Source organism: Cebus imitator, unplaced genomic scaffold, assembly GCF_001604975.1.
Source record: "Cebus imitator isolate Cc_AM_T3 unplaced genomic scaffold, Cebus_imitator-1.0 Scaffold207, whole genome shotgun sequence".
NCBI lineage: Eukaryota > Metazoa > Chordata > Mammalia > Primates > Cebidae > Cebus > Cebus imitator.
In genome coordinates, this window is record NW_016107522.1 from 1311704 (window position 1) to 1318273 (window position 6570).

Here is a 6570-nt window from a genome sequence, read left to right on the forward strand (position 1 = left end):
AAAAAAAAAAAAAAAAAAAAAAAATTGCTGGTACTCTTGGCCCTTAGTTCCTCAGATATTTTTCAGAATCAGTATCAAGACTTTGTCAAGTGCCATGAAATAGGCTGTTGAATTTTAATTTGAATGATATTTAATTTATAGCATAATTTGAGAAGAATCAATATCTTTATGATACTAGATCTTGCTCATGAACATCGTAAAATTCCCCATGTATTCACATTTAATTTAAACTTTTTCAGTGATGTCTTAGCACTTTTTCTATAGAGGCATGGCTGCAGTTGTGCAAATTGTGTATCTCAGTCTAGTGATACGCCCTGGAGTTATGCAGTGTACAAAGTTCATTGCTGCACAGGGTAACAATGTGTACAAGTCTTGTACAAATTTCTTAACTTTATTCCTAAGTACTTATAATTTTTGTTGTTATTGAAAGTTGTATCTTGCAAAAATTTGCATTTTAAAATTTAATGTTGCTGGCGTGAGTGCACATCCACCCACCCACACACCATCATCATCATCTTATATCCAGTGAGCCCGCTAAACTCTTTTCTTAGTTCTAATAGTTTGCAGATTCTTTTGAATTTTTTTGTGCAGAAAAACACATTACTTGCAAATAATAAAATATGTTTTTCTCTTTCTAATCCTTACACTTTCTTTTCCCATTGCATTGGCTAAGACCGTCAGCATAATGATGAATGAAGTAGTTATAGTAGATACTTTTGTCTTTGATTTCAAATAAGTATGCTAAGTTATGATTTCTTTCACTGGATTTCGAGAGAGAGGCTTTATTGAATTAAGTAAGTTTTCTCCCATTCTTAGTACATGAAGAGATGCTTTACGTTGAATTTCAAGAATATATTTATAGGGGAATTATTATTATTATTATTCTTTTTTGAGACAGAGTCCACTCTGTAACCCAGGCTGGAGTGCATTGGTGTGATTTCTGCTCACTGCAGCCTCCCCATCCTGGGCTCAAGCAATTCTCCTGCCTTAGACTCCTGAGTAGTTGGGATTACAGGCACCTGCCATTATGCCTGGCTAATTTTTGTATTTTTAGTAGAGACAGGGTTTCACCCTGTTGCCCAGGCTGATCTTGAACTCCTGGCCTCAGATGATCCACCTGCCTTGGCCTTCCAAAGTGCTGGGTTTACAGGTGTGAGCCACAGTACCCAGATGGAAATTATTATTTTATTCCCTTTCTTTAATCTTATTTCATCCCTTTCTTTAATCTTAATAATTACATTGGTGAATTGCATCCATGTATTTTCTTTTTTTCTTTTTTTTAGAAACTTGACATTTATTTTCCATGAATCTTATATGTTGTTTAAGAGCCCACACAAGAACAGCTTAAGACCATTCAGTGGTTGCTCCTACCCATTCAGTGGCCTGAGCAGTGGGAGCTGCAGACTAGTCTTCCGTGGCAGGCTGGGCGCTCCAGTCTTCAGTAGGGAACTGCTGGATGGGCACAGAGGGCACCCGCATGCCTTCAGGCCAGTCTTCAGCCTCAGGCTGAGTAGCAGTGAACTCAGGAGCTGGAGCAGTCCATTGGCCCTGAAACTCCTCCTTGGCCACAGCCTTCTCAGCCGCAGCCTGCTCTTCTTTTTCAATCTCTTCAGGATCTCTGTAGAAGTAGAGCTCAGGCATGACTTCCCACGGGTGTTCACGGGAAATGGTGCCACACATGGGCAAAACTTCCCGAGGCAGCATCCACCACATCAAACCCACTGAGTGAGCTCCCTTGTTGTTGCATGGGATGGCAATGTCCACAGAGCGCAGAGGAGAATCTGTGTTACACAGAGCAATGGGAGGTAGGCTAACATAAGACGCCCCCATGAGAGGCTGGTGCTCAGCCCTTGGGTCAGTAACCACAAGCAGCCGTGGCTCCTGGAAGGCTGCCTGGATCTGGTTGGTGAAGGTTCCAGGAGTGAAGCAGCAGCAATTGGAGTGGCTCCAGTGGAGCAGCAAACTTCAGCACGGCCCTCTGGCCAGTATTCCTGGAGGATATGACACTGACATCAGCAGGGTTTTCAATGGCAACAATGGCACGAGCTGCCAGGAGAAGCTGCTCCAGGTCCTCTTCAGATTTAGGATGTAGATGCCATCACTTTTCCTTTTACAGATATACTGTTCCATCTGGAAGTCAAGGTTGGTGCCACCTAAATGGGTTCCTGCAGCCAGGAACTTAAGGCCATCCTCCTCCTTCATTTGCAGGACATTAAGGGCTCCGGACATGGTGAAAGTTTCCCTTTCAGTTACGACGGGAATCCAGAACAACGCTGTGTGGAGTCCTTGGCAGGTAGCCCTGGAAAGGCTTTTTTTTTTTTTTTTTAGACAGAGTCTTGCTCTGTTGCCCAGGCTAGAGTACAGTAGGGTGATCTTGGCTTACTGCAGCCTCTGCCTCCTGGGTTCAAGTGATTCTCCTGCCTCAGCCTCCTGAATAACTGGGACTACAGATGTGTGCCACCACATCCGGCTAATTTTTTGTATTTTTAGTAGAGACATGGTTTCACCATGTTGGTCGGGCTGGTCTCAAACTCCTAGTGATCCACCTTCCTTGGCCTCCCAAAATGCTGGGATTACAGGTGTGAGCCACTGTGCCAGGCCAATATATTTTCTAATAGTAAATCAATCTTGCTTTCCTGAGAGCAACTTGATCATGATATATTGTTGTGTTTATTCATGACTGGACTTGGTTTTCTAATAATGTATTTATGATATTGGTATCTATGCTCATGAGTGTAATTGACCTATAATTTTCCCTGTTTGTATATTATCCCAGGTTAGTTTCACCACCACAGCTACAGTAGCTGTCTAGTGAGCTAACGTTCTATCTATGCATTGGAATAGTTTGTATAATACTGAAGTTATTTATTCCTTGACTGCTTTTCGAAACCCACACTAAAGCCATCTGGCATCTGGGCTTGATTCTAATCTCTCTGTCTCTGTCTCTCTCTATAGAATTTTAAAGCTCAAGCAATCCTCCTGCCTCAGCAACCAAAGTAGCAGGGACTACATGTATGTATCATCCTGGCTTCCTGGCTGAATAGTGTTTTTTTTTTTTTTTTTTTTTTTTTTTTTTTTTTTTTTTTTTTTTTTTTTTTTTTTTTTTTTTTTTTTCTGTTGCCGAGCTGGAGTGCAGTGGTGCAATCTCGGCTCACTGCAACCTCCGCCTCCCAGGTTCAAGTGATTCTCCTTCCTCAGCCTCCTCAGTATCTGGGACTACCAGCGTGTGCCACCATGCCCAGCTAATTTTCGGTAGAGATGGAGATTTCACCATGTTGGACAGGATGATCTCGAACTCCTGACCTTGTGATCTGCCCACCTCGGCCTCCCAAAGTGCTGGGATTACAGGTGTGAACCACTGCGCCCAGCCTGCCTGGATAATTTTAAAACATTTTTTGTAAAGATGTTTAAAAATTGATGGGATGTTGCCCAGGCTGATCTCCATCTCCTGGCTTCAAGCAATCCTTCCAACTCAGCCCCCCAAAGTGCTGGGAGTACACACGTGAGCCACTGCACTCAGCCTGTTATACATTTTTATTGAGTGGCTGCCATGAGCTGATACTTTAAAAAAAATTAAGAACACAACAAGAAATATTTTCAAAGAAAGGAAATATATCCTCTTCCAAAAGAGTAAGCCTTGTGCTTTGATGAGTCACATCCCTGGGTCCCAAGGTTACTATACCTTCTAGTTCTGGTTTCTTCATTTCAAAGAACACGTACTTGCATCTGGGGCTCTTCAAGAACTCCCCGGCTGAGAGGACTCTTGGCATGGTGTATGCTGGGCCTGGGTCATCCATATGCCAGGAAGGAGACTGAACTTCAGGATACATGCCAGGAGTTTCAGGACAGGGATCCCCAGTTTCCTCCTTTCCTGCATTGTCATATTCCCCGTTGCTATTGGCTCATTCCCACCAGTGTGCCAGTGTGCTGCCATTTCTCCCACCTGGGAAACCACCCTCTCTGACGCTGCCTCGTCCTCCAGACACTGCCAGGCAGGGGGCATATTTGTTGCTGGAGCTGGCAGGGTGGCAGGTGGGTTGGTTGCCTTACAGAGAATGGTGTTGTGGCTGTCACTGGGGCATTTTGTGTTTCCTCTTTGCTCTTTGGGGATCTGCAGGCTGCTCCAGGTGAAGCTGATTGAGTTCCTGAGCTGGGGGCAGGGGTGGAAAGGATCACAGTGGGGGAGGCCCAGCCTCTTCAGGCCATTTATTGCCCATGAAAGACTCCAGGGAGTGTGGAGCCTGTTGTCACCTGGTCTCCAGATACAACCTGCCTTCCCTGCTGCAGCCAAATGCGGCTCACCTCCCAGGCACGGTGTCCTCCTGCAGAGGAGGTGTGTATTAGGCTATTCTTGCATTGCTATAAAGTAATGCCTGAGACTGGGTAATTTATAAAGAAAAGAAGTAGAATTGGTGCATGGTGCTGGAGGCTACATAGGAAGCATGGCAGCGTCAGCCTCTGGGGAGGCCTCAGGAAGCTTCCAGTCATGGGGGAAGGCAGAGCGGGAGCAAGTGAGAGAGTGTGTGGGGTACCTCACACTTCACACAACCAGATCGTGTGGAACTCACCCATTACCTCGAGGACAGCACCAAGGGGATGGTGCTCAAGCACTCATGAGAATTCGCCCCCATGATCTATTCACCTCCCACCAGGCCCCACCGCCACCGTGGGGATTACAGTTCAACTTGAGATGTGGGCAGGGACAATTATCCACCTCCATCAACGTGGTAATGCAGCCCAGGGGTCCTTTCTGGGGTAGTCCCTGGGCTTGGAAAGACTGAGCTAGGATTGGCAGAGCAGTAGGGAGAGAGGCTCAATGATGTCACTCCCAGGGGCAGGGAGACGAGGGCCCTTACTGCAGGCATGGACGGCTGCTGTTCTGCTCACTGGCCATGGCTCCGGGTTAGTCCCCACCTGGTCAGCACCAAGGTTCACTGCTGTTCCCCTCAATCAATCGGGCTCAGAAAGCCCAGGTCCCCTTCTGAGCTAGGGGTGGTATGCAGCAGGGACATTTTCCCAGGCCCTGCCTGACCTCCCTGTCACTGCAGTGTGACTTCCCAGGCCTCACCTCCTTCCCTTTTCCCACGGAGACACCTCCTGCAAGAGGCCAGGAGAGCAAAGGAGGCCGTGAGTGTAAAGAGCCCAGCGCTGGTAGGCACTTGGAAGTACGATCCCCATCCTGCGTCTCTGCTTGGGATGGTGGCGAGGCAGGCCTTGAGCCTCGGTTTAATCATTTGCTAATCAGAGTGAATAACTCAGGTTCTCTTAACCTCCCAGGACTACTGAGAGAAACACATGGAAGAGCGAAAATGCTTAATCCACACCCAGGGCCAGCTTGGCCCCCAACCAAGGCATTCCTCGTCTGCCACCTGCTGAGCCCTGGGACACACTGGCCTCTTTCCTGGGATGACTGCCTTTCGCTCTTAAGGGCCAGTGCTTGAGTCACCTCCCCTGGTGAGCCCCCAGCCCACCTGCTCCAGACAGGACTGGCACAGGCCCTCCTGTGTGCCCTGCAGCCCCACACCCCCGCCACCCCAAAGCTTATCGTGTTCTGCTTTGCCTCCTTGTCCGTCCTCCTGAGCAAGAACGAGGTCTAATTCAGACCTGAATCCTTGGACTCAGCAAGAATTTCTAAACAAATGGCTGCACAAATGACTGGGTCAGAGCCAGTGAGCCGTGAGCGGAGCCCAGCTCAGGGAGGGGCGCGGAGCCACGCTCAGGGCTGGGAGGCTCTCACTGGCTGCGAAGATGCCTGGGTTTCCAAGTTTCCAATCAGGCTCGTGTTTAGCCTAGGGTGACCCCAAAAGAAGCCCCAGCCCTGATGAAAGGTGGGTCCCGAGGCTACACTCAAAATCCCTGTGCTGCCCTGGGCTCATCTCTTGGGTGTCCTCTTTCCAAGCAGCAACATTTCTCATGGACTGAAAGTCCAACTGTGAAAATGAAGATGCTGGCCAGGCGTGGTGGCTCACGCCTGTAATCCAAGCACTCTGGAGGCCAAGGCAGGTGGATCACCTGAGGTTGGGAGTTCAAGACCAGCCTGACCAATATGATGAAATCCCATCTTAAAAAAAAAAAGAAAATGAAGATGCCTCTATCAGTTTTATGATCATCCGTTGCGTAAGTCTTGTTACCAGAGCTGCTTTTGGCATGCGCTCTCCTTCTCACCTGCACCCTCCTCCACGGCCTTCCTCCCTGCCATTCTACCAACGACCCTGGCCTCCCACCCCGGCGCTGCCAAATTCACGCTTCCCATTATCTCAGCAGCATCACCCGAGGGACCACACCCAAAGCCCTCCCTACGTCATGCCCTTTGAGGCCCCATTCTGTGTGGCTTCCCCTTTCCTTCTCAGACTTGGTGAGGCTTGTTCCATCTTCCTAAGGTCCCTGAGCTCTGCGGGCCCCCATCTTTTCTCCCTGGCCAGCCTGTCCATCACGTGGCCTCCAGCACTGAGGCCTGCGTGTGCCGGGCCCTCCAAGGGGTTCAGGCGCTACCTAATCCCATGATTTGGATGCCCAAGAAGTCGCTCAAACTCAACGTGCCTCGAACTGAATCACTATTTTTCCCTTGAA

At 48.3% G+C, this 6570-nt stretch overlaps 1 pseudogene; it reads right to left on the bottom strand.

The window, feature by feature from the left end:
* Positions 1 to 1298: 1298 nt before the first annotated feature.
* Positions 1299 to 2244, bottom strand: LOC108317774 (annotated as a pseudogene).
* Positions 2245 to 6570: the final 4326 nt, after the last annotated feature.